General features: G+C 41.8%; 1 protein-coding gene and 1 pseudogene across 3 annotated transcripts in view; one reads left to right on the top strand and one right to left on the bottom strand.

Moving 5' to 3' along the window:
- Positions 1 to 215: 215 nt before the first annotated feature.
- Positions 216 to 1,466, bottom strand: LOC102025116 (annotated as a pseudogene).
- A 6,495-nt stretch (positions 1,467 to 7,961) lies between these two features.
- Fmn1 (formin 1) overlaps positions 7,962 to 16,962 on the top strand; it is a 408,229-nt gene continuing 399,228 nt past the window's right edge. For all 3 annotated transcript variants that reach the window (XM_005381169.1, XM_005381170.1, XM_005381172.1), the window contains exons 1-2: positions 7,962 to 8,090; positions 8,554 to 8,693. The gene's annotated coding sequence lies outside the window, so the exon portion shown is untranslated. The remainder of the gene's footprint in view (positions 8,091 to 8,553; positions 8,694 to 16,962) is intronic.

Raw genomic sequence — 16,962 nt, forward strand, 5'->3', positions numbered from 1 at the left:
GTCTCAGTCCCATCCCTCTTCCGTTCTCCCCACAGGAAAGACACATCAGTCAGATCAGAGTTGCTATATTGATGTTAAGAGTTCCTGAGGTTCCAGTGATTTTATCCTTCTGTGGGTCTTAGTAGGGGTAGCTTTTAACCAAAATCAAGTTGAGATATAAAAGTACTAAATTGACTTGAAGATTATGGCTCTTCAAGGAAGAAACACTCTGTTGACTACAAGTTGCCAACGACCTCCACTCCAGGAAAGATTTTTGCCTTCTAGAAGCTCTAGACTGGCACCCCCACCAATGCTCACATTGCTGACTTTGTCTTCAGCGTTCCACTTGGCACAGCAACTGGCAGTGTCTCCACCCCCTGTGATGATGACACAGCCTTTGGAAGTGGCCTTCACTATCTCATCCATGAGGGCTTTGGTTCCCTCAGCAAAGGTGTCCCATTCAAATACTTCCACAGGACCATGCAAAATGATCAGCTTTGTTTGGGCTACAACCTGAGCAAACTTTGTATTGCTTCCAGAACCACAGTTCAAACCCGTCCACACAGGAGATATGCCAGATTCTACAGTGGCTTTTCCAACTTTAGCATTCTCATCAAACTTGTCAGCAGTGACAAAGTCAACAGGAAAGGTAATCCTGACACCATTCTTACTTGCTTTGTCCATGATATCTTTGACAATTTTGGCCCGCTCCTCATTAAACAGGGAGGCACCGATCTCCATGTTGTTAAGTACCTTAAGGAAGGTATAAGCCATCCGACCACCAATAATCACGTGGTTGACCTTGTACAGCAAATTTTTGATGAGTTGGATCTTGTCTGCCACTTTGGTCCCACCAAGTATAGCCAGAAAGGGTCCCTCTGGGTTTTCCAAAGCTTTTGGCAAAGTACTCCAGCTCCTTCTTCATCAGGAATACAGATACTTTCTGGGGCAGATTCACACCTGCCACAGAACTGTGAGCCTGGCATGCCAAAAGCATCATTGACATAGACTTCCCCTAGCTTAGAGAGGGAAGCTCAGAAGGCTTCTATTTTATCTAGCTCAGCTTTCAGCTTCTTTCTGGAAGGATTTTGGCTCTTCCCTTCTTCATCCACATGGGAGTGCAGATTCTCCAGCAGGATAATTGACCTGGTGGCAGGGTTGGCACAGACTTTCTCCACTTCTGGACCCATACAATCCTTCAGGAACAGAACATTTTTGCCCATCAAGATTTTGAGCTCAGCAACAACAGACTCCAAGGAGTATTTGTCACGCATGGCAACACCATCAGGCTGGCCCAGATGACGCACACAAACGACGTATTTGGCTCTGTGATCCAGGTAGTGCTTGACACGTGGGATGGCAGCCTTGATTCTCTGGTTGTTTGTAATCTGGTGATTTTTCATGGGGATGTTGAAATCTACACTCACAATAACTCACTTCCCCTTAATATCCAATTTGTCTAAAGTTAATTTTTTGGAAAGAGACATCTTGACATATCAAGGCTGACTCCTGGATCCACTCACTGTTGGAGACCCTTTGATCTTTGCAGACAAGTCTTAGAGGTCCTTCCTCTTTCCCTCAGTGCTACCCTATACAAATGGCCAGGATACAATGAATCCCATGTATTAAACTAAGATTAATAGCTGATGCTCGTTTGATAGTTCACTCTCGCACTTTAACGTTCTCATTCAGTGATGAGTATTGAGAACACGACATGCCTAGGCTAAGCTTTGCAAGAGACACCTCAATAGAGGGGCTATTCCAGCTGCCTTTAACTTATGCAAACAATACTGTAAATACTTCAGTGAGGGGGAAAGTTCTGCTTTCTGTGAAGTGAGAAAACAACAGGCACTACATACTTAGGCACTGTTAAATGAAAGTGTAAAAGATATGATTTTTGCTTATTAAATGTTAAAGTTAAAAAAATAATACTCGGTGATGAAGTGAAAGTGATATACATACAGTGCAAGAGGATAAATTGGTGCATGCTTTTTGAAGGCAAATATAATAGCTTGTTGGCAAAGATTATATATACAGGTAACCATGCATACCTACACTTTATATACACATGCCATGTACAGACAAACACACACGCACATATATACACATGAAATAAAATATCTGAAGGATTCATTTGAAAGTTGACAACGCCTGTGTGGTCTGGCTCTGCCTACCTCTACAGCCCCATCTCCCACCCTCCCTTTCTGCTCTGTGAGGCTGCTCACAATGGCTTCTCTCAGGTCTTCAATACACTTCATGCTCCCCCCTTACCAAGCAGCTTTGTGCATGCTACTGTTATCCATTCTGCCTAGCTGGCTCACCATTCCTCTTTTGACTAATTAATTGCTCAGATCTCCATTTAAGAATTACTTTCCCAGGAAGACTTCTCAGCAACTACTCCTTCTGTATTCCTCCCTCCCACCCCCGCAGCCTGGCCAGCTTCCTGCTTTGAGAGACTGCATTCTTTTCCCTGTGATACTTAACCTAGGAGGTGATGATCCTCTCCCGAGTGATTATAGTACTCATTTTGGTCTTCTTCCCTGAAGTACAAGTTCAAAGCGAGCAGGTTGGTGCTGACCTTTCTATCTTCGCCCGGTAAAGGGCCTGGTATTTAGAAGAGGGCCAAAAAATACAAGCTAATTAAATAAATAAAAGGTGGGATTATCATACATTTTTAGTTTTTTCTTTGTGCTTTCTTGTATTTTTCAGATTATAAGGGTCATGTGATATTTTATGATAAAATTCATTAAAAATACTTTCCTTTCCATTGGAGGCTGCAGCTGCTCTCTGCAGAGCCTGCTGCTTTGGCTCTGATTGCTCTGACTGCTACTGTTCTAGGTGCATTTATGCCCTGGAGCATGATTATGCTGCATTGTCTGGAATTCTGCCCCAGGTGAGGACATCCTTCCCTATTGGGTTTGTTCACCACAAACTGGGTAACTTGGAAACCTGCTGTAATCTCTCTTTTGTTCTCAGTGGTGCAGCCTGGTGGCTTTTGTGACGCAGCAAATGCCCTTTGACAAGGAACACAAGCTGCCTCGCCAGCTAATGATAAGTCAGTAGGCTTTTACTGGATGCAAGTCCTGCTTTCCTGTCTGAGGCTGTATCTCTCGGCATGAATCCTTTACACTTCACTTCACTCTACTCCCCTGTATTGGAGAGAACCACAACCACTATCACTTTCCTTGGGGAATCAAACAAAGGTTTTTCAGGGAATTAATACACATGATGTCATGGTTCCAGCTTGAGATTCAAGTTTGTGCTTTTTTTGTACATAACAACAGCATAAATGCGATTATGTTGGAGTTAAGTGAGAGTAATTTCTCCATATGGTGCTTCAGGTGGCATTTAAGCTATGTTTAAGATTTCGGCAGGCAAGTTAAAAAAATCTTGTCAGTCTGCAAACATTTTACCAGCCTCCACAATATTCATGTACAAAGATAATTTGCCATTTTAAATCCTCTTCAGAATAAATTGAGAATAAATAAAAATGAATGATGTATCAGAAAAAAAAGAGTCCCTTCAATGCAAAGAGGTATTATTCTGATGGATCAAGGAAGTATCTTCAATTTTTATTTAAGTTCTAATTTTTCCATGGCCCCATTTAGCTTTTGTCAGGCTGTGAACCCACATAAAGTGATTATAGCAGTACAAAGCATTATTTTTTATGTCTGAGATCCTTAGATGTGTTTCAGAGATCAGCATTTTGATCTCATTTTCGAGAATTTGGGAGATAATAAGTAGCTATTGATCCATAAAATAGCATCTCTATTGGGGTGAAGCAGCAGTAGCCAAGTTGCATTTATCTGGTGTTGAGAAGAAAAGCTGATTATCCAGCCGAGGGCAAATGAGGTGGAAACATCTTGGAGATTAGGTTTGTTCTGAGTGTCCCACATTTCAGAGGGATGTGATCATTGGTTTCATGTTTAATGTTTCCTATAGATAGTGTTTCTTTCCCATCAATAGTTTGTGTTTGGATTAGCATAAGTGTAAAATCTATTTTGGAAAATGTTGCATGTATAAATTTAACTTGGAACAAAATATGTGAACATTAGTTGTCTTATGTGTGGCAGGTACTTTGGGATGATCTTGTCATCCCTAGTCAGTGACAAATGGGGAAACAAGTCTAGATGGGTTAAAGTAATTTGTTCACATAGTTAGTGTAATGCAATGTTAAGCAATTTTTAAAAGTTTTTGTTGTCAGAGGTCATCCTTCTCTAGGAAAGATCAAATCCATTGTGTTAGTTAAGGAAGGAAAGGTTTATTTAGCTCACACTTTGTGGAGGTTTCAGTCTCTAATCAGCTGGCTCCAAGGCAGGGTGGCATGGCAGAGGGCAACAGTTCATGACAGTGGAAGACAGCAAAAGCAACAAGAGCAAAAAGGGGAGGAGCAAGCCTCTTTTCCTCTCTTATATTGTATACAAGCTACCCACCTTAGGGCAGGTGCAGCACTCACACCCCCAATTCCAGCACTAGGCAATGAACCAATCACAAAATCTAGATTCAGCTGCCTCTGAAAAGCCTGCCCCCCATGACCACATGAGGTTTTGGGGGGACATCTAGATACAACCCATAACATCCACTTCCCGGTGATGGCTTCATATTGCCCTTCCCTTCATGCCACCCAGTATTCACTGTCAATGCCTAATCACGCTGGCTGGTCTCTCTCACATATGTGTACCAATTCCAGAGTTCCCTTCTCTGACATGAGTTACTGGTAAAATAAAATCTTGCTCCTGACTGGTCACATAATGGGAAGATGGGACTCTGAGGCCACAGAGTCTGTCACTGTCACTTCTCATCCCTTTCTTCCCCTCCTGGATTTCCAATCCTTTCAAATAGAGCCACCAAAATGTTTGTGTTCTGTTCTTTTGTTTCCCTGGTTCTTTTTGGATTACTGCTTCTGATTTTCTAGGTCATACCTTCAAGTGACACATCTTTCTTAGGGAAGGATAGTGATTTAAGTATGCATAATAGGTGAGGTATTGCGGGAGAGGAAGATAAATTATAGACAGTTCTTGTTCCTGAGTTGCTTTGAATATGTAGGAGGAAGCAAATATGTCTGTGGTCCTCAACGCAGGATGGTGTTATAAGAGATAGATGAGTGCAGAACTGGAAATTAATTTAGACAGGAATGGCTTCATGGAAGAAGTGGCATTTGAGCTGGAGCTTAATGGTAGAAGGACTTATTTATCTTGTTCTTTAGAAGAAAGTATTTTGCTATTGAACTAAATGATATCCATGGTTTTCACTTACTGTAGAAGGTCCCTGTAGTAGGGCTTGGAAGTTTCAGTTATAATAATATAAGCTACATCTGAGTCCAATTCCTGGCTTTAAGCATCTCTGTCTCTACATAGGAATGGGATGGTTTAATCTTTTGAGAGCAGTTAAAGCATTAGTGATCTGTAGGCAGTGTCACATACAGATGAAGGTAATGACAGGGTATATGTGTATTTGTGCATCACAGATATTTTCCTGCCTTTCTCTCCCTTCTCTTTTTTGTTAAATGTGCAACCTCAAGTGGGTTATTTTCCTGTCTAATCTCAGTTGCTTCATCTGTGAATTGGGATAATACTTGCTCTGCTGGTTGGCTGTGAAGACCAGTAATTACGTTGGTAAAGCGACTCTTCAAGTGTAGTTTAGATCGTCTGTCTTCCATAGGCTTCACTGAAGTCAGGAAATGAGTTTTATTGAACTAGATATTCCCAGATTTTAGTACATTAAGCATTTAATAATTGTTTATTAAATGAAGAGCACATAAGGCTCTGTAATTGCCAATTGGTTAATTAGTACATACCTTTATATTGATCTACAGCCTTTGAACTTGTTTGTATTTTGTCTTTACTGATTAGCTCTTTGGGAAGACATTTTCCTCCATTCTCTTTAACTAAACTCCTTGCTGTAGTGTGGATATCAAGCATCCTCCAATGGCCCATATGTAGGAGTGGTCCCTAGCCTGTGGCACTGTTGGAAGGGGTAGAAACTGCAGTAAGTAGAGCCTAGTGAAAGGAAGTTAGGTCGTGGAGGGGTGCATTCAAAGGCTGTGATGGGAACCTGGACAGCTGCCATCCATTCAATTCCCAGCCACCATGAGCAGCCATCTCCACCACATGCTCCTACCATGCTGAGCAACCTTACCACAGGCCCAGATAACAGGACCAAGCAACCATAGATGGAAACATGTGCAGCCATGAGCCAAAATAAGCCTTTCCTCCCTTTAAGGTGATTTTCTCTGGCATTTTGTCACAGTAACAGAACTCTGACTAACACAGCACCCACAATCCCATCTCTCCACCAAACTTAGAACAAGTACAATATTTCTGGGCCTGACTAAAGGTCAGAATGGGATTTAGAAATCTCTTAAGAAAGCTGTTGAAACAATGCTAAAATAAGACTTAGGGTTATGATCACTCTTTCTCTTTCTAGAACTAAACTCTCATGACCATGATATTACTGTATTTTGTTGGCATACTTTAAGAGATTAAATACATACATTAAAATGTAGTTATGTCAAAACCCTGGAAAAATTTTCTTCTCAATTAATATTAAATTATGGCACCCATCTATAGGCAAAACAGATCTGCAGTGGCTCCTAACACATTTCAGAGGTGATGCTTCAGTCTTAAAAATGCTTCTGAGGCTGTAGTTTTAAAGTCAGTAATGTGGGGACTGGGTCTCTCTCTAGGACAGTTTTTTATGTGAGAAGAGAAAGCACCAATGAAAACATCGTTAATGCTTTTTTTCTCCTAATTTGTGATAGTGTTTTAACCAGAACCACTGGCTTATAAATCTAATCGTATTTATATGATCCAGAGACCTCTGGAAACCTCATGTACAAGTGGAGTTTACATGTAGTGCCTTTGAGAATTGAAGGAGATAATGTATATAAAGTTCCAATCAGCATTTAGCTAATAAGTAAGATTAGACTAGGTCAGAATTCTTACAAAGTATCATTTCTAGAAAATGCTGTGAGGAAAAAAAATCACTTGAAAATACCTCCATTTTTAGTATCATCTGAAACAATCTATTCAGAACAAAATTCTGATTTTAAGTACCAGATAGGTCATAGATTTTATATTTATGAGGGAGCAGATTAAAGGCAAATGCCCCTTCTTGCCTACCAAGTTAGAAAAGATCCCCAAATCCCATACCAAATCTCAATGTCATTAAACCCTTAAATCCTCTTACGAAAAAGGTTAATGATTACAGTTGTAATCATTAGTGGTTAGATCCTTATTTGGGTCAAAACCGTGTATCTGTGTATGAAGGTACATTCTGATTTACCAGCGCAGAAATAGTCGTAACAAGACCCTGAATTCTGTGGTTTAACATCCGGACTCAGTCTTTCCCACATCACCGATGCCTTTGATCATTTTCTGTGTAAACCGATTTAGCTTTTAATTAAAAGTAAACTAGTTCCCCCGTCACCCTGCAGTCCTGATTTAAGAACAGCAAGAAGCGGGCCTGAAAGGTGAGCGGGAAATTGGGGGTGGGGGCGTCCCAGAAGGGTTTACACGTGGATTGCATTTCTGGAGCTTTCCTCCTCGGTACCTTGAGCACCGTGCGCAGAACAGCAGGCTGCGGCCGCGGCTGCGGGGAGGAGGCCCCGGGAATCAGGGAGCCCGGCTCCGCTCCCTCCCCCTTGCTGGGAACCCGTGCAGCGCGTGCGCCCCGGAGGCGCTGCAAACGGGGATGATTGCAGCCCTCCACTTACAGCTAAACCTCGCCCGCCGCCACCACCACCTGCACCTCCGCAGCCAAATGCAGGCCGCGCCCAGTGACCGCTCCGCGCCGGGCCAGGCCCCGCGGCTCGGCTGGTGATTGGGAGCCGCGGCTTTTCGCCCCGCCTCACCGTTCGGCAGCCCGGGGAGCCGCTACAATTTTCCATTGGTCATCATCCCTGCCAATCGGTTCACAGCGCACCTCCCCCAAACAGCCCGTCGGGCCGGCGCGTGCTGGGGAGGCGGGGCCTCTGGCTGGGGGTGGGGCCTCTGGCTGGGGGTGGGGCCTCGGCGAAGGACTGCGCAGCGGCAGTTTTGGGCTTGGGCTAAGGCTCTGGACTGGAGCGCAGCATCCTCGCTACAGCTGCCTGGGCTGTTGCACCTGGTCAGGTAAACAGAGCCTTGTATTCCTCCTGGCTGTCTGCCCCACCTCTTCCAGACCAAAGGCTGCCTGCTCCGCCTCCCCCGGCTTCAGAGTTCTAGTCAAATCTCTTAAACCCTGCTGCTACCTTAGCTGCCCTCCCTTCTACGTCGGCTGCTCCAGCTCCGCCACCGAGCTGCTCCGAAGTGCGCTGGTGGCCCCCTGGGTCACCCCACTGCTCCCCACTACAGACCTCCTGTGGTTAACCCTCAGGTCCTGTCCCTCATGACCTATCAGCGCAGTCTCATCCCAGCCTGGCACAGGAAAGGTGGAAGGGACGGGGGAGGGAAGGATGCAGCGCTCTGTTTTGAAGCTGGAAGCCTTAGCTAGGACGGGAGCACTGCAGTGGGGTTGGATAGGGATGGAAGCGGCTGCAAGATGATTGTCAGAGACTAGAAGGGTGTCTGTTGCTGCTCTATACTTGTGTTATAGGTGACATTCACCAACACCGTCTGCTTTTCTGTCACCATTATCTTCATCATCCTCATCACCACGACCACCACCATCAACAGCATCTCTCTTCTTCCATCAGAGCTCTTCAAGTTCTGTAAAGGCAGACTGTGTTCAGGCATGTAAGTGTTGCCCCTCCCAACAAATAGCAAGCAATGCCCTTGTTTCCTGAGACCACAGCCAAGCCCAAAGGGGGAAGGGGTCGTATGGTGGCGGTGGTAGTGGAGTGGCCCATAATCCTCATTTGTAGTTGAGATTGCCTAAGGAACCCCTTGTTTTAATCACCCACATTTGCTGACTCCTAGAGTTTGACATTGGCACTCACAACCTCGGGATGGGCTGAATGTAGTCTGGGACCTGTGGTATAGACCCGTGCAATCAGTGTCTCAGTAATGGTGAGGTGAATGTTTAGACCCAATCCTTTATGAGAACCCTAATGGCTGCAGTTATACCTAAGCATGATCACTATCCATGTTTGCATGTATGTTGTGTGTCATCGTGTGGTGCCACCTTGGGGGATTCTTGGCTGTTGGAGGAGGGAATTCTATTGTTTTATCTACGTCAGGTAGCATCGTATAGTATGCCACTGAGATTCAACAGCCATTGCTTAGCTCTTTCCAGGGAATACTGCAAGAGCTCTTGGTTCTCAGACTTATTATCCCTCCTTCAGGGGGAAAAAAGTAAAGCTGAGAATTATGTGCCAGGTTAACTGCCACTGTGGAAAATGTTGCTTTACAAGTATTCTGTAAATTACAAGGCTCTTTGATCAGAGACATCTAAACATCAATTTCCTTTCTCTTAATGGTGTTGTAGATCTGTAGCAGTACCAACAAATACAAGAAGCAGTGGTCTCCCTGAAAGGAAACAATGGGTAACAGTTGAGAGGCAGTGTATCACAGTGGTTAAACTCAGACACAGGTTCAAATCCTGCACTAGCCACTTGCTACCAGAGTGATTTTGGCAAGTCACTTACCATCTTGATCTTTAGTATTCGGTCTGTAAAACAAGCATAATATTACCTGGCTCATAAGAAAAGTTATGAAGATTAAAGGAAATAATATGTAAAATGCTTAGTAATTCTTGGTAAATAATAGAGAAGTAGTGTTAACTGCCATTTATAATACTAGTCAACAAGTATAATAAAGGCTCTAAAAAGTGTGCATTCTTTCCCACTGATTTTGTCTGCCCTTTTTAGATCGCAGAACTAGTGCTAATGGGGGCTGGTAGTTTTCAGGTTCCTCCTGGGATTACATATTAGAAGGCTGTCACTGCTGTAGCCCTCTGTGTTTGGACTGACATTTCTCTCACCAGCCTGTGGAAATCCTTAGCAAGCTGTCAGCCAAGATGCAGTGAAGACAGCTTTAGAGAAGATTCCAGGGCCTGTCCTTGGCGGTTCCTTTCTCACTGACTATTCACTGCACTGACTTGATAAACTGTGCTTCTTACAGAATCATTAGTGAATACACTGGCTTCTGCCCAAGGGAAGCTAAACTGCTTTGCTTCGACTGTGCTGGGAACTGAAGAAACTAACTTGCCAGCATGGAATAACTTGTGTTTAACAAAATTTTTCTTCTCTAAGAATATTTCCTTGTTCATATTGAAAACAGAAAGCAATACAGAATAGCTGTGTGGTTCACTTCTCTTTTAGCAGTTCTACCTGCCTTGGAGGGAACTTTGAAATTTAGAGTATCTTCTCAGTTATATTAGTTAGAATCCCTTCCATTGTATAGTATAGAAATCCAGCAGAAAAAAAATCTTAAGCAAAAATGAGCATTATTTACAGGACTGAGTGTGTCTTGCTGAGGATGCTGGTCTACTCCCAGCTGGGTCCTAACGTTCTAACATTCAGAGGCTTTCGAGGTTGCTAGCTGCTCTCTGATTGTCTCTGGATATTCTATATTTTTTTGTCCATCTTTCAGTTCTGCTATTTCTTCTTTGTTTTTTTCCCAATACTAGGGATTGAACCCAGGGCATTCACACTGAGCTACATCTCCAGCCCTTTCTTTATTTTTTATTTTGAGACAGGTTCTCACTGCCTTGCTAAATTGCCCACGTTAGGGCCAAACTTGTGGTCCTCCTGCCTCTGCCTCCCCAGAGTGCTGTGATTACAGCTGTGTAACACATCACTCTGCTGATCCTTTCTTTTTTATTACAAACTGTCCCCTTAGTGCCCTCATAACCTCTAACTTCACATCTTTCTATCTCTGTAACTCAACAGGAGCTCTATCCTCCTCCAACTCAAAAGTGAAAATTCCCAGAGAAGATCTGTGATTGATGAGGCCTTGGTCATGGGTGTAATCTGTGTAGACTAAATGCTTTGGACAAGGAAATGGACTTCTGCAGGTCCTATGATTATCTGAGCGTAGGTTTCCTATCTTGCTCTTATTTTTTAGGCAGATGTGAAATTGGTGGAGCTGTCCCCCCAAAAGGGAATGGAAACAGGCTGTAATTTGATAAGAGGATAGTAAACAGCCTTGACAGCAGATTGAAAAATATTTTTATCTCATATTCCATGCCTCAGTGTGACTTTTATATTAAATCTCTGGACTTATACATATCATCCCAGGCTATGGTGTGTCTTAGATGATCTTACCTTTAACTTTTTAAATTAAAACTTTATGTAAGTGTGAAAATTTATGAGGGATCTTTAATAGCATGCACTGATTCCACTGTTGATAGTTTGATCATCTTTGAAGGTTACTCATAATCTCTTGTTGGGACCTGGTTTTAACAGCAGCCATTATTTTTAGATGTACATAGTCACTGCCTTAAAATCAGCTTAATTCTCAGCAGGCCCCAGCCTGTATGTTGACAATGCTACAGCCATTAATCTGATTTGCTTGATCTTGCAGAGATGTTAAACCACGGGAATTGTATTCCTGTGCAGCAGTGTGAGCATACACCAACAGGCTGGGCTTGTGAAGGAGCTGAAACATCCCAGTGTTAGTGTCTGTGCTAACATGCTGACAAAGCAGTCATCTGTGTGCCCTGTAAAATAATAATTATTGTAGTGGGAAGATGTAATGAAGGCTACAAAAGTCCTTACCTTGTCAACATGTAAAACAAAGGCCAGGCAATGGATCATTCCCTTTTAGGATTCTCAAGCTCTCTGGCTAAAAGTGAAAAATGTCCCACAGTAATCTGGATTTCTGGACATCTCTAGGCATTGAACATATGTTGCCTTAGTAAGGTGTGGAGGTAGGAGGAGGAAGAGTTTTTTCTTCACATGTCTTTACCCTACCACTTTCTTGAAATGACCAAGACCTTTGAAATTCTCTTTTGCAGGAAACTGGCTTCTGGCTCTTTGTTTTTTTCATACAGTGCATCTTTTATTTCCCTATCTTAGTCAAAACTGACTTGTTTTGTTTTCTGTGTCACTAGGACATGACTATTTTCTCCTTTCAAAAGTGTCACAGACTAATACCTTTCAAATTTAACACTTTTTACTTTGACCTTCCAACTGATGAGCTGTTAAGGAAATGTTGTGGAGGTAGACAGGACTTTTTAGCATTCATGTTGGCCATCAGTTTCTGGACATTAATTGAGAAGTAACAGACACAAGCAGAAGGCTGACTGGGGAGAAGAGATAAAAGCAGGACAGGAAACACAATTATGTTGCTACTTTCAGGCTCCTAATACTCATATCCCTGCCTTAGGATTTATACCTAAATAAGAGTGCTTTCGTGCCTGTTTTTGTGAGAGAAACCTAGAGAACACGTATGGTTGACACTTTAGTGCTCACTTGGGCCACACATATTCTAAAATTGGAACCAAAGGTGGATATTTTAAAAATCCATCAAAGAGAGCAGCACTGGTGTTAAACACACTGTTTGCCATGGTTGCATAACTTTTATCCACGTGAATATATATCCATGCTCATTCAATCTTAGATGCTTTCTCCAGGAATGTCCTCTATGAGACATGGAAAGAAAAAATACAGGTGTTCCAGAGAGGAGAACCTTACTTTTTATTAGGAGAAGCCCTCCTGGGCACTCATTCACTATACCAATTTGAGGAAACTGTAAGATTCCCCAAACCTTGATTTTCACTTGAATGAAGTTCAGGTGAATTTCTCTGAATGAGTGGCATCATCTGTGTGTGAGTGAGAACCCTCCTGTGCAGTGCACAGGTGATCATGGTACTGTCTCATGTGCCCCAAGAACTCCTCTTTGAGTCCCCAGAACTCTTACAAGGGTCTTTGTTTCTCTAAGTCCTCAAGAGCAGAATTTCTGTTCTTTGATGATATAAAGATGGTTGAGTTAGGATGGAGGAAATATTTTGGAATAATTGGTGTCTTAGTACTTAATGACATTCTCCGTGAGAACTATAACTTGGCAATATTCTCAGGTTCAAATGTATTGGGTCCTCAAGAGGCAGTGAATAAAATTCTTGTCACTGTTACAGGGTGTGTTGCTACTTTGATCTGAAAGCCCATGTGTGTGGTCTTAGCCCGGTGAATACTAATGAAGCTAATTTCTCACCACTACACTAGAGAGTCCACTTAATTTGTTGATGTTCTGTTATGAGAAAAATGTCTTCAAAGTCTATCTGAAGGGCAGGCAGTGAGAATGAATCCTATGTTCCCTCTGTGTCCATCTTGAGCTTACGGTAGCAGTAGGTAAATGGCACTATACCTCTTTTATAGATGAAGAAATTAACACTCAGAGAGAGTGATGTGTTTGCTTAAGGGTATATCTCTAAGTAGAAATTGGGTATTTATTTTACTTGCTGGGCTTACAATCTACTTTCTGTGTCCTAGTAAGTTACAGAGAACATTCCTGGCTTGAAAATTTTTTAAAACACTTAAAGTAGGATAAACCATAAATATAATACAGTATTCTGGGTATGTATCTAGTGAGAAACGAGAGGTGCTTTTTTAGGCATTAAAAATGGTCATCATTTCTCCTTTTAGATGAAGACAGGCACTGTAGAAAATTCTCTGAGCCTAGTTCATATTTGGAAAGCTTTGCAAATAATTTTTTTAAGCCTGCAAATCTGCAAAAAACAGTTCATTTACAGAATTGGCATCAGTTTTGTCCTCATTTGCCAGTGTCTTTGTCTCCTTTTATTTCTGTTTCTTTTCTAGCCTCCTCTACCTCCCACCCACAGGAACTTTTGAATCCCCTCTGTCCTACCCATTCAACTCTCAAGTAAATATGTTTAAAACATATGGCACATGATATAGTAGAGGGAACTGTCCTTGTGTTAAGGACACTTTCTGAATGACTTTAAGCTGGTCCTAATTTTAAGCCCTGAAAACATACATTAATTCTAATCTTTATGATTATTTGAAGAACTGAAAACTTCATAAGGCCAGAGTCTGTTAAGGAAAACCATGACACACTGTTAAATAAATAAATGATGTTGTCTTAAGCAGCTCTATTTTACCTCTTAACCTGTAATTCTTGTACGCAAATTATTCTCTAGGCTGGGAACAAGATATTTTTTCTCATGGTACAGTAGAGAAAACTGAAATGAGGAAACTTGCCCAAGGTCACTCATGGTCAGTGGCACCACCAGGAATAGATCCAGGTCACCCAACTCTCTGGGTTTTGTTCCCTACATCAATCAACTTCTCTTCAGGAAGTAATAATCTGCTGACTACAAAAATGAAGAGAGCAGTCAACTCCCAGATTCAACTTTGGGAGCTTGGCTTCTTTTTTTCTTTTTTGATTGGTAAGTATCCATAGCTGCCAAATTAAAGCACTGTTTGACAAATTTAAGAGCTCAACATCCACAGAAGTTATTAAGAAAAGCAAAAATTTGAAAATCAGACTCACAAGTTGAGCAAATGACAAAGCAAAATGGAGATAACTGAAAACTCCAAAGTGGTTGCATACGTTCTTTCTGCCCAGATCATCTGTAAGAAGGAGGAAGCATTTTTAAAGGTTAAAGGGCCACATAGTCTACAACTGTGTTATATAGGGGTATGCATGAGCCCTGGAAAGTAGCATCAGGAAATAAAGTTCATAAATGAAAAACAGGTTAAAAATGCTATTTCAATTTTTAAAGGGAGGGCTTTTATTTGTTTTGTTTTTGTTTGTTTTTGTTTTTGTTTTTCTTCCGGTACCAGGAATCAAACTCATGACCTTGCGCTTGCCAGGCAGGTGCTATGCCGCTGAGCTAAATCCCCAGCCCCAGGAGGGCTTTTAGTATATCAGCCACAACACGATGTATATGTACTATTGCTAGAAAAAATGGGGTCAAATTCACAGAGAGAGGAAGCAAAACTACTCGGTTGTCATTTTGCTCCTGTCTTTTCCATTCGGTATAATAGATGAGAATCTCCATCTGCAAAGATAGGTATAAAAGAAGAATCGCATCTCAATTTTTTAAACAGTTATGTTCATTTCTGTGGCCTTTTCTCCCTGCAAAGGCAGAGAATTTTACCTTCATCCTTTTGTAGGGTTACACCCCTCCCCAGCGTTAGATCCAGGATCCAGGGGACTAACAGCATACTGTAGCACTGTGGGAGAAACCCGCTGATCTCTGAGGCTTCAGGCTACAAAGGTCAACACAGTGTCCAGCGTTTCCACTTACATGACTCTGTGGGTTGGTGTTTTTGTGTTGAGGTTGTGCTTGGTCACAGGAACCTTAGGTGACACCTCCTATGGTTTCTGCTGCCTGGATGTGCCTCATGTGGGTATATGGTCTGTGGCATCCCTGGGAGAAGCAGGAACTGGTTCCCTCTCTTCCAGCACCCTCAAGCCTCTTTCCTTCCTTTCCTGACAGCCCCAGAGAGATGACTGTCCTCTCCTGTTTCTCTATGTCAATAAATCTTTCATATCTGTACATCTCACTCCTATTTATATCTTTCAGGAACTTCCCCATGTCCTCCTAGAGCTGATGATTTTAGAAAACCAAATCTAAAAATATTCACTGGCTTTTTCTGTTTTTCTTATCACATAGCTGTTCTGATACAATGATTACCAATTCTGATACCTGCGTTCGTGGGGTCAAGTAAAAAAGAATAATATAAAGAGAAATAAAAATAACACATTAACATCTCAGAACATTGTTTTCCTATCAAAGCACAGTACTTTTGGATGTTCATCTCGTTCACATCTGTTTTTCTTTCTCTGCGAATGACCACAATAGACAGGGGTAGGGTCGCCATGTACATGACCCTGTCCCTGGCCTGGACTAATTAAACCAGGGACAGAACTGGGATCCAGACTGGACCATGTGGCTTCTCTTCTCCAAATCAGAGTTTTGAGTTGGAGGACTGCAGAAGTAGGAGTCACTGACGTTAAATCAGAGAAAGGGAAGGGCTCTGGGGAAGGCCTGCAGCCCTATTGCTCAGGCTCTTTGCTTTTCTTCTGTTTCTTTGATTTCATGAAAGTCATCGACAATTTTGTGAAATCAGATACACTCTTTTTGCTTAAGGTAGCACAAATCACATTCAGTTTCTTGAAACCAAAAGTAAGTTAAGAATTGTCTCCAACATGGCAAAGGCAGAAAAATATGGTAAAGGGGAAACTAAAACCTAAAATAGGTGAAGATATAGTAAGATAGACTCGAGCTGTTAAGATATGTTCATCTAATCATCTAACATGACCATTGCTTGAGTTGTGTTTGTGATGCTGGAAGAAATTTTAGCTCTTTTTTAAGGAACTGTTTTTAGTGGTGGACACTGCCTTGTAATAGGACCACTGACCTTTAAAGAATAGGCAAATGATATGCAGAGTTTTCAAGAATAAAACCTCTTCATGGCAGTGGAAAGAAATTAATGTACATAGGCTTTGGTTCAAATGAGAGGAAAACTTATTACATAAAGAGCTGTCTAGAATGCCATTCCTTTTGAGAGCAAGAACTCTTTGCAGTAGAAGAGTTCAGGGCGGGGCTGCATGGCCCTTCGGGAGCTGCTGTGCAGGAGAGGGTGCAGCACTGTGGGGAGTGCATAGGATGGGTAATACGTAAGTTTTCCTTATAGCAAAGATTCTGTTTCCCTATGAGTATCATTAACTGTTATGGGAGAAATACAGGTTCACATTTTGATAGAATACAGTAGGAGTTAAAGCATTTCACAACTACAGTTTCATGAAAAGTTTCTTCCTTTAAAAAAATGCATAAGCCACAAACTTTTATTGAAAGTGATATTTCCCTATATTAGAGGAAACAAAGATTTATTTTCTGTTCTCTAAATTGAAATCAACAGTGATTAATATTTATATAGCCAATGGTTTACTGTAATTGTAAAAAAGACCTTCTATAGTATTGATATCATAATAAAAATTCTGGGAATACTGGATTTCCATATAAAACTAAGCAGATTCCTTAAATTATTTTAGGGAATAAATCAGCACACCAACTTTTCTCCCAAACTTGTCTCAAATAAATGAAAAAAATTGTTCTGATAACTTTTTCTAAATCTGTGGTGGCTCAGATAAT

Source organism: Chinchilla lanigera, unplaced genomic scaffold, assembly GCF_000276665.1.
Source record: "Chinchilla lanigera isolate Chin_1 unplaced genomic scaffold, ChiLan1.0 scaffold00015, whole genome shotgun sequence".
Taxonomy (NCBI): domain Eukaryota; kingdom Metazoa; phylum Chordata; class Mammalia; order Rodentia; family Chinchillidae; genus Chinchilla; species Chinchilla lanigera.